The following is a 10,954-nucleotide window of genomic DNA, read 5'->3' as shown; positions in this document are numbered from 1 at the left end:
AAATCTTCTCCACTTCTCGCCGGATCCTGCCGCCCCTCACACCTCGGCCACCTCACCTTCATAGGCCCCGCCCCGTCCCCGGATCGGGTCGTCGCGCTGCCCCCTCCCCTGGTTCCGGCCAGTGCGCCGCCTTGCCCCACCCCATCTCGCAGTCGCGCGCACACTTCCCTCGTGCTGCTGCTGGCCAGCCCTCATCCTTAGACACGACCCCTTCCCAGAGTTCCTGCAGCCGCCGTCACCGCCCTACCATCTGCTCGCGACCGCGACCCTTCTGTCCTCCTCTCAGGCGGCCGTTGGTAAGCAACGGGATACTGCAGGCGAGGAAAACAGGATGCTGTCCTCCTCTCTTCTCTGGCGGCTGTAGGTGAGGATAGAAACTCCTTCGTTCTCTCTGCTTCTCTTCATTTTCTTGGGCCATCCGGATTGTACTCATCGGCAAGTCAAACGAAGATCTCGTGGCAGTTCGAACAAGATGCTTGTGTCGCTGATTGTGCTAGTCGTCGTCCCCTGCCGGGACACCTTCGGTTCCTGTTATCACCACCAAAACAGAGCACACAAAAGACTCGAGCTGCTAGTTTTCGTACACTTCCTCAAAGCACCTCTCTGCTTCAAAAATATACAGGAACGCTAAGCTATGGCCGCGCTTCTACTGAAATTGTTATGCACAGTGTTCCTATAGCCTCTCACACGTATTCGATTATTTCATTTTGTAGCTTAGATGTTGTAACTTGTTCAAAGTTTATTGTGGGGAGGCTTCACGAATATGCCCCAAAGTAGTGTGCTATAGACCTTGTAACTCCTTTCCCTTTTTATGTTCATGCACTTTCTTCACCTGATTTGATGGAAGGAAGTTCAAAGATTAATGTCTAGAGAGTTCAATCATTGGATGTTGGGAAGAATGCATCTTAATGATGAAAAATGCATGAAAAAAATTCATTCATCAAAAAGAAGTTGCAATCCCATTTTCAGGAGGTTTAAGAATGTTAAATTCTGAAAACGTACACAAAAATATTGCTGAAAAAACATGGGTGCCGCAAAAATGATACTAAACAAACAAATAATTTGAAGTTCGAATTCGTGGAGTTAGGAAGTTCAATAAATGAAAAAAACAAAGACTAGTCTACCGGTTGCACGGGCCCATGACATGCTCGTAAATATAATTTTTTTATGGTGACAAAATTCCTTTGATTTCCCGTTTCTATGTAGAGGAACAATGAGCAAATAAGACCAAAAAAGTTATTAATGTTGTTTTTCCATGGTTTTCGTGATTTTACCTTTTTATGTAGAGAAACCGTGAGCAAATAAGACTAGTCTGCAGGGTGTTTAGCATAAGATTATTATTCACCAATACACCGCTTTTCTCTGGGAGCATAAAAAGAGAGAAGTTCATCTTGGCAACCCAATGTGGTTCAATTTGTATGTTAAAAGAAGATCCTAGAAGTTCAAAATTAAATAATGGTGTGGTTCAATTTTTATTTAGTAAGAAATGATTTCCCTTGAGACTAAATAATCAAGCCACCAAGTTCACATTAAAAATAATGGAGCAGTTCAATATATACAAAAAACTCAAGTCCTTCCCGTTTTCTAGAAAAAGAAAAGTATGAAGTTCAATTTAAAAACTAGAAGTACAAAAGCATTTTCACCGTCTCTAAATAAAAAAACTCTCGAAGTTCAAAGTAAAAAAATGGAGCGGTTCGATGTTTACTAATACTACTAGGATATTTTCCATTACGAAAAAAACAAGAAGTCCAAATTTAAAAAATGGGGAAGTTCGATGTGAAGAAAAAACTTGGATTTTTTTTCTCGTTACTAAAGAATAAAATGAAGAGGTTCAAATTAAAATAATGGAACATATCAAAAAGGTTTATAAAAAATGATTTCCCCATTTTCTAAAAATACCCGAGAAGCCCAAATTAAAACAACATCATGACTCGATCTTTACGAAAAACTAAGGGCAAGTTCAAGTAGCACACGAAGTTTATGTATCAGAGTGATGTATTGGTTGTGCATGTAGCACACAAAGTGTATTTGTATTGTTGTGTGTAATTTTCTTGAATTTCAATAGTATGCGAAGTTCACGTTTCAGAAATTCTTAAAGTTCACGTGTACCACATACTGAATAAATTCATCTATGAACAAAAAACGGACTGCCCATGCCATAATAAAAAAGCTCAATGTGCTTTTGAAAAAGAAAAATCAAACTGACATTTGAAAATGTGCAACAGAAGTTCATGCCAAACTAACGGGGCGATTCAACGTTTATTCTTGAAAAAGTGGAGAAAATTGTACATGCTTTGTAGGTCAAAAGTTTGGCTTTAATTTATGTTTTGCGAAGGTCAAAATGTTGTGTTCGCGAAGGTCAAGTGTGTTATCTCAGCAAGTTCAAAAATAAATTTAAACATGCAAGGTAAAACATGCAAGAAAAAAAAGAAAGGGAGAAGTTCAATTTGTAAAGAAGACACGGTTCAACGTGTAAACCAATGTTGAAAGAAAACAAAAAGAAAAGAAGAAGTTCAATTTCTAAATATGTGTTATGTGTTTACAGCAGCTTTCCACTAGTATATCACTTGTTTAATTCCGATGAGTGGATGAAGAGTTACGAGCAGTGGATGGAGACCTACGAGCAGAAAAATCACGTGAAAAACAAAGTGAAATTCAGGTACACACGCCGAGAAGTTCAGGTTCTTCACACGGTGCATTTTCGAAGAATCTGTTTCGCGATAAAGGCAGAACGCATGGTCCGGCCGTTTTCGAAATTACTTGAAAACGGCTAGGAATCAGAGAAAATCAATGACATGAAAAAGTTTCGCATTTTCCGTAGCTTTTCAGCGGTATATTATTTGCCCCATTCCGATAAAGTCTGTAGAAATTACGGCGAAAATACATTTTTCACCATTTTTGAAACTGACTTAAAACCGTAAAGAATTGGGAGAAACAATATATAAGAAAAAGTTTCCCATTTCCCCAAGCTTTCCAACGCCATATCATTTACTGCATTCGGACGCGTGATTAAAGAATTAGCTCGAAAATACGAACTCGGTAGGACTTGGACCATTTTCTAAATTACTCTTAAACCATTCAAAATTAGAGAAAACTTTCAATATGAAAAAGTAGCGCATTTTCATAAGCTTTCCAACGCCGTATCATATGTCTCCATTGGATTAGCCGTTTAGAAATGACATCGAAAAAATGAACTCAGTTGTTCGGTTTATGAAATTTTACATTTTTTCAAATTACTCTTTAACCATAGGGAATTAGAGAAAACTTTCAACATGTGGAAGGAGCGGTTTTGCAGCAGCTTTCCAATGCCATATTATATGCCTCATTTCGATAAACGGTTTAGAAATGCGATCGAAAATACGATTCATGTTTTTTGTGCGAAGAAAAACGGTTTTCAAAACTGCTCTTAAACCGCTTATATTTTGCCAAAAATTTAACTTGGGTCATGATATTGTTGCCCATAGCTTTCCAACGGTATATCGCAAGCCCCATTTGAGCAATGTTGGCGGAAGTTCAACCAAGTTCACATGGAAGTTCAACATATTACTAACGGGGCAGGTCAGGTTGTGATCAAAATATTATTCTGATCCCGTGATCAGAATAGTGTTTATATATAGGTTGTGTACTCCTGGGAGTACGTACTCCCGCTTCTCATATACCACATAGATGAATCTTTTATACCACTTTATTATTTTTAATATACTTCATTAGTAAATTATTAGATACCGCGGTCTCATAAAAGACCCATCAACATACAAGTACCTAATCCAGCTCGCTTAGACAGTGTACGAGCCAAACAAAAAGGACTAAACCAAATCAAGAATATCTATCCTTTAATAATAGGTATAGATATAGATATAAATATAGATATACACATAGATAAGAGCATTACGGAGCATGTATATAAGAGCATTACGGAGGAGTATGTATATACTACGCGAGAGATGATAGGTAGCACAGGACGAGAGCACAAAACCGGACGTCACAGGCGACGTCTCAGCTATATAGTACTCCCTCCATTCCACAATGTAGTGCTTCCTTTATCCACGTGCTTCAATTTTGATCGTAAATTTAACTAACAAGACCGATTGCGGCGGGAGCAAAAATTATATCAGTAAATTCGTATTTGAAAGAAGTTTTCAATTATATAATTTTTTCTCTCGTCGCACTTGGTCTCGTTGGTTAAATTTATGATCAAAGTTGAACCTCGGAAAACACGGGCGTACTATATTTTGGAATAGAGGGAATATATCTTGACCCAATAAATCCATGCATGCATGCTTTCCAAGTTTCCATGGGGCTGAGAGGAAGTGATGAATCAATCATCAAACTGGACGTCGGAGCTGTACACGGCTTCGGGTTTTCAGTCGGCGGGGATGACCTGGTCGGCAACGAGCGACCTGCCGGACCCGTTGGTAACCCGCAACGAGAAGGGCCCCCGCAGCGGGCGGCGCGTGTCCATGCGCCAGATGGAGCCCCACGACTCCCTCATCGGCCTCCAGGCCCCCTTCGCCTTGCCGCCGTCCATGAGGTCCACTTGCGCGACGTCGCCGTCGCCGTTCCCATACTCCACCAGGATCGCCAGGTAGTTAGGGTTCGACCTCTTCTCCACGTGGAACGTCACCGATAACCCTGGGTACTGGCACGACACCCTCTTGAACTGCATGTTGATGATGCCGGCGTGGCGGAGCTCTTCGTTGCGACCGTCCTTGGCCATGGCGCCGAAGGCAGTGCGGCTGACGTCGAAGTGGTAGCGGGCGACAGGGTAGTAGCTCATGTCCGTGATGATCACCGTCTTGGGGACGGACGCCGGAGCACGCCGGGTGAGCCTTGCCCACGCACCTTATCTGCACGCAACGCAGTGCATGCATCAGGCATCAGGCTAGAGCTGGACAAGCACTTTACTCTCCTGTCTATCAGTGTGAAGCAAAGCAACTAATAAGTGGAATGCCGGCTGACCTGGTAGCAGGAGCCGCACCCCTTGCCGTCCTTGAAGATCGGCTCGTTGCCGCACGACGTCATGGCGTTGAACGGCGGCAGGTTCACGTTCTTGAAGCCGCAGGGGCCACCATTGTCCAACGGCCCGGCGCCATCAGGAGCGCCGTACCAGGTGGCCCGGGCGTCCAGCCAGCCGCCGGCATCGACGTTGGTGCTGCCGGAGCCGGGGCTGGGGGTAGCGGGGACAGGTGTAGGTGTAATGGGGCGAGGGGTGTGGGGTAGCAGGGACAGGTGCAGGGGTGGGGGTAGGGCAGAATGTAGCAGGAAGAAACCAGGGGCAGCCGCAGCAGTCATCGGCGGCGAGCAGGCAGAGGAGAGCAACAGCGGTGGCGTAGGAGGAGGCCGCTGCCATCTATCGCTTGTTGGTATTAAGTCACCTACTTCGATGGTTAATGGCTTAGTGCCGTTCAATCTATATATAGGCCGGCAATTCAAGTGCCTCTTGTTCCTGCACTACTCGACATCAAAAGGAACGAGAAGCCGTACGTGATCGTGATGGGGTTCACATGTTGACGGAGGGAGTCACCCGCACTCTTGCCCGTGGTCACGAGATGCCAAAATATCAAACCATGGTAATGTGGCCGGCTTAAGCTAGCTACGGCGTGTGCATCAGAAGACGACCATGACATGTTAAAAACAATCAGACACAGGAATACCCGTGAAATGGTATGAGCACGGGTGTCGATCCACTGACATAATAACGACACATTGAAAGGTTATAAATATTTAGGAGAATAAAATTTGTTGGAACATCGATCGATCTGCACAATCTTCCTATTACGTACGTACAAGGTACAACCAACCACACACTTCTCTCCACGTCATAATCTGCCTCAGTACCCATGAATAATTTCTGGCTGTTCGGTTCAGTTCACGTTTCCCTTCCACTTCCCCTTCATTACTTAATTACCAATCAGCTCTATCTCCCCCTGCTTCGTCTTCTTAGTGGGGAGCCTAACAAATCTGCCATGACGCGATCACCCAGGCTTCCCAGTCCACGCCAAATTGGTGCTGCTACCACATGTAGCTATGCCAATAGCTGCTCGACTCCTTCAAATTGCAGGTTGACTGATTCAAGAGGGAGAAACGAGAAGGATATGGGGAGAGAAGGCCGTCCATGGAGATGGAGTGTGGCGGCCGCAGTCTCCGCGGGAGGGAGAGAGAGGAGAGTGTATCCCTTTGGAAGTCATCTTTGCTTATGTAGCCAGACTCCTCGCCATCGAGGGCGACGGCGGAGCAGAGCAAGGACGCTCGGAGGTCGTCGAGGATCTGGGATTGTGGGTGGCTGGCAACAGAACGATGGCTCGGCCCGCGTCCCACACTAAGGAAGAAGTTGGAGGCAAGGCAGACAGGCGGGCGTGCCGGATCTGGCTGAGAGCAACCACGCGCATAGATTGATTGATCTATTTCTTCCTCGACGGCGCGTTGCTGCGGGAACTGGTTGCAATATATTCAGATGGTGTTTGGTTGTAAGGAATATGTACATTGGATCGGATTAATAAAATGATAATTGAAACTGAAAATAATATAATTTACTTGGAATATCCATTACATATAATTAGGTAGCATAACATAATGCATGGTGAGTGTTTATCCATGCATGGATCTGCTAAACTCATTTTAGAAAAACCAAAGCCAATAGTTGGCTTAACATAGTAAAGTGTAAGGCTGAATTGAGAGATCATCTCGCATAATTGTTTCATAGTAATATTGCACTTATTTTTTTTCACAGTATTATTCCGTGAAGGCTTGTATTGGCAGGTAGCATTCTCCATGGAATTAATAGCTTGCATGGACTCTGAAGATAAAATGCAATCCTGGGAATTCATGCATGATGAAAAAGCTTATCCGCTAATTTGATTAATCACCTCGTTCTACTTAGTCGCAGTTGTCCAATTGTTTGTTTAAATTTGATGTTTCTTGTTCTCTTTATAGATCTGCACCAATCATGTAAGGTCTGGCTTCCCTTGGTCAGCTGTCAGTTTGCCTATTTTACTTGGATGCTATTGATAACTTTATCATAGTTTGGAAAATATTAAAGGATAAATCATTGCTATATGAATTTTGAACATGTACTTACGACTGAAATGATTTTTTTAGAAAATACTCTTAATTTGTCAGAAACACATTATATTATTCATATTTAAGCCACCAACTTTTATGTCTTCTCTCAACTGTGGCAGTTCCGTGACTATCCTATGTATGACAATATATAACGAAAGGGGTGATAAGTGAACTATGTCTATTTGGAAAGTACAACAAAGTACATGAGAAATTTAAGCAACAAACCTGAATGTGACCGAAGCTTTGCACAGATAGAGATTATCCAGATTCAAGAGTACAGAAAATCTTCATCAGTCATATGTTACACGAGATACCGATTCAAGAGCAGAGAAGGTTGTCAACTTTCACTATTCTCTGAGGTCATATTGTGTTCCCTTAGGTCATACTGATTTGGGTAAAATATAAAAGAATGCCTACAGTGCATGTATACCTGCAAGCATAAATGATCAAATCATGTTATTGCTATAATATCCAGATTGTAGTATAAAGATAATCACAAAGTGACTACATTAACCATAAGAAATCTTGAACAGACTATCTCATCATACAATGATACAATAGACAGTGTTAAATTGGCAGAAGAATAAAACAGTAAAACTGCAAACTGTCGAAAATAAGTGCATACATCTATGGGGTATAATTGCCGACTATCAGAAGGATGAACAAAAATCAAGAGTCAGGTAGATCAGACCATTCTGATGAACGACAGTAAGGGAAGGGGATGCAATTAGAATGCAACAATGAGGCTTAGAAAGCTCAAACACAGGAAGAAACATCAGCCCTTACATCCGTGGGGGGAGGGGAGGACCAGGCCATCTTCAACACCATCTCAGCACTGCACGCACTACACACGAAGGGGATGCAGTCACGCAGCCCGCAAGATTCCCATCGTGCCGGGGAGGCAAGCTGGACTGGCCGTCGTGCCGGAGGAGCGCTGACGGAGGGCTTTGATTGGTGGCGCTGTACTGTATACATGGATACGATTTCTGGAGGGCTTTGATGGGTGGCGAGAGGACTCCATTGGTTTTGCTCTTTTAAGGGGGAGAGAAAGGTGTCGATCAGTTTCTTCGTTTATTGCTGAAAACGGAAGGGATTAATTAGTACGCCGGTAACTGAAGGCACTACCTAGCATTATGCATCGATCGGTTGCTTCGTTTACTGCTGGAAACAGAACCATGCAAAGAAAATTACTGCTGGAAACGGAAGGGCTTAATCTACACGCCGGTAACTGAAGGCACTACCTAGCAAAAATTGCTGATGTGGCACTTCTGCTGATGTGGACAGCCTGTATGTATAGATAAATATGGTAGTGGGGGCCGGTGAACTTCTTAAGTATATAGGATTAGTAGAACGGTAGTTACAAATCATGATTAGCTGAAGATCACACGGCAAATTAGTTTTTCCTTTCTAGAGCGGTTTTTTCATAAAGAAAGTGGAAAATTTTCGACAAAAACCTACTCCCTCTGTCCCATAATATAAGAGCGTTTTTGACACAAAAACGATCTTATGTTATGAGACGGATGGAGTATATTACCTTACGAGAAAAGTATGTTTTTGGTCCCTCAAATTCCCCAAAAATATAGACTTGGTACCTTAAGATTTTTTGGTAGACATTTGATCCTTCAAATCTCAAAACCGGATAAGTTTGGTCCAAAACCAGATTTGACCACGCTGACCGGGTTTGACCATGTTGACCGATGAACAGTGAATTCGATAAAATAGTAAAAAAATGAAAAAATTAATTTTTTTGGCACGCACCTTGAGCACTTGAGCATATTACATGCCAAAAAAATTCAGCTTATTTTGAACTGTTTTGCTATTATTTTGAATTTACTGTTCATCGGTCAGATCTGGTCAACATATTCAAACCCGGAAAACATGGTCAAAATCTGGTTTTGGACCAAACTTATTTGGTTTTGAGACTTGAAGGACCGAATGTATACAGACCAAGTCTATATTTTTGGGGAACTTGAGGGACCAAAACATACTTTTCTCTTACTTTACTTGAACAACAGCAAACAATGTCATGCTGGATACTACGGTTTACAAAAGCCGGCACATCCTGTTTAGGATAATAGATGATTCCCCTCACACAATGCTTTACCGAAAAAAGCTTTCGCCCCATTTTATATATTAATCAAACCACCAAGCCACAAGGCCCAACAAAAGTTCGCATTTAACACAGACACGCAACACCGCCGCACACATGGTAGTATAACACAAGGTACGAAAAGGTTAGGTTGAGGGCACAACTTAAAAGCCCAAAAATAGAAGAGGAAACACACGCAGCGGAACAACAGACGAAGAATCTTGGGTTAGAATGAGATTTTGACTATATGAACCATAAATATTTGGGTTAGGGTGCACGTCCAGCCCAGTTCTCCTTTTTTCTGTCTCTTGTGGTTGTTTGGGGGTGCACGTCCAGCCCGGTTCTCATTTTTTCTATCTCTTGTGGTTGTTTGGGCTCTTTTTTGTTCACAGAGTAGGGGTTTGCGCTATGGGATGGTGAGGTGTGGGGGCCTTTTTTTTTGTTATGGGGCCTCTTCGCTAGGCAGATCAGTGTCTTTCCTCTAACTCATTTCTTTTCTTATTTCAATTTTCTTTTATTGTGGTGCAGTGACGGATGCTGGTTGTGCACTTGGCCCTGATGTTATGTTTTGGACGAGACAAAAATACTTCATCCATTTATTTTCCTGTGTTTTATGTTTTTCTTATTCTTTTTGGTTTTCCCATTTCTAATTTTCTAAAGGATTTTTTTGTAAATACATGAATAATTTTTAAAATTGTATAAATATTTTCTAAAATTACATGTTTTCTAAACTTTATTTTAATATTGCATGCATTTTGGTGTAATTTCTTATATGTAACTATAGTTGCACACTCCTTAGCTATGAACAGTTGGATGTTCATCGTCCATGTGAAACTATTTTTTCAAAAACCAAGATAGTTTTTCAAATAATATTTTTATGTTCTTCTTTTATTTGTAGTTTCTATCCTTTTTTTTGTATTGACATTTTTCTTTTCTGTTATGCACACATGTGCCATCTGTGCATAGTTGACATGAGCATTTTGTGTGTAAGATATGGCTCGTTTTTATGTATTTATTAATATTAAACGGCAACAGCAAGTGTGGGCTCCCTGAAAAAAAAATCTTGCAAGTATGGGCTCGCCGGAAAATATCGTAAGTATGGGCAGGTGCATGTATGCCACCAGGCACAGGTGTTCATACAATGATATAATAACGGCACATCAAAAGGTTAAATGTAAGGAGACTAAAAATTGCTGGAACATCGATCGATCTGCACAATCTTCCCATAACGTACAAGGTACAACTACAAACTTCTCTCCACGTTATAATCTGCTTCACTGTACTTGTGCAATCAGTATAACGGTATATTACTTAACATGAACAGGAGCAGACATCATGCTGGATACTGGGGTTTACAAAAGCTTGCACAGTCTGTTTAGGATATTAGATGATTCACTGTGGGATGCTTTGAGAATAGCATGCAATATATTGAAATGAGGTTTTATTATATGAACATAAATATTTGGATTAATAATACTAGAACTAAACCTGAAAATATATATGGTTATTGTAATTATATTGAGAAAATGATCATGATACAATAAAAATATTTAAGCCTATTGCATGCACGATTACATGTTGAGGTGATACTTTCCCATGCAGGTTGCACGATGAGGTGAAATAGTTGCATATTGAGATAAATCTACTTAGTTATATGGGATAAGTTTTTTCCCCTGAAAAGGAGGCTGTAACCCCGGCCTCTACTTCATTATGATGATTTTTTTCCTTTACTGTTTAGCAGAGGTGCTAATGCCGGAACCAAAAGCCTGGAGTGGATCAACAAATGAAGGAAATGCTTAATGC

General features: G+C 41.6%; 1 pseudogene; it reads right to left on the bottom strand.

Moving 5' to 3' along the window:
- Positions 1 to 3,945: 3,945 nt before the first annotated feature.
- Positions 3,946 to 5,365, bottom strand: LOC125546074 (annotated as a pseudogene).
- Positions 5,366 to 10,954: the final 5,589 nt, after the last annotated feature.

The sequence above is a fragment of the Triticum urartu genome, chromosome 3 (genome assembly GCF_003073215.2).
Source record: "Triticum urartu cultivar G1812 chromosome 3, Tu2.1, whole genome shotgun sequence".
NCBI lineage: Eukaryota > Viridiplantae > Streptophyta > Magnoliopsida > Poales > Poaceae > Triticum > Triticum urartu.
Note: the sequence above shows the minus strand (reverse complement) of the source record. Positions and strands in the feature narration are given on the sequence as shown.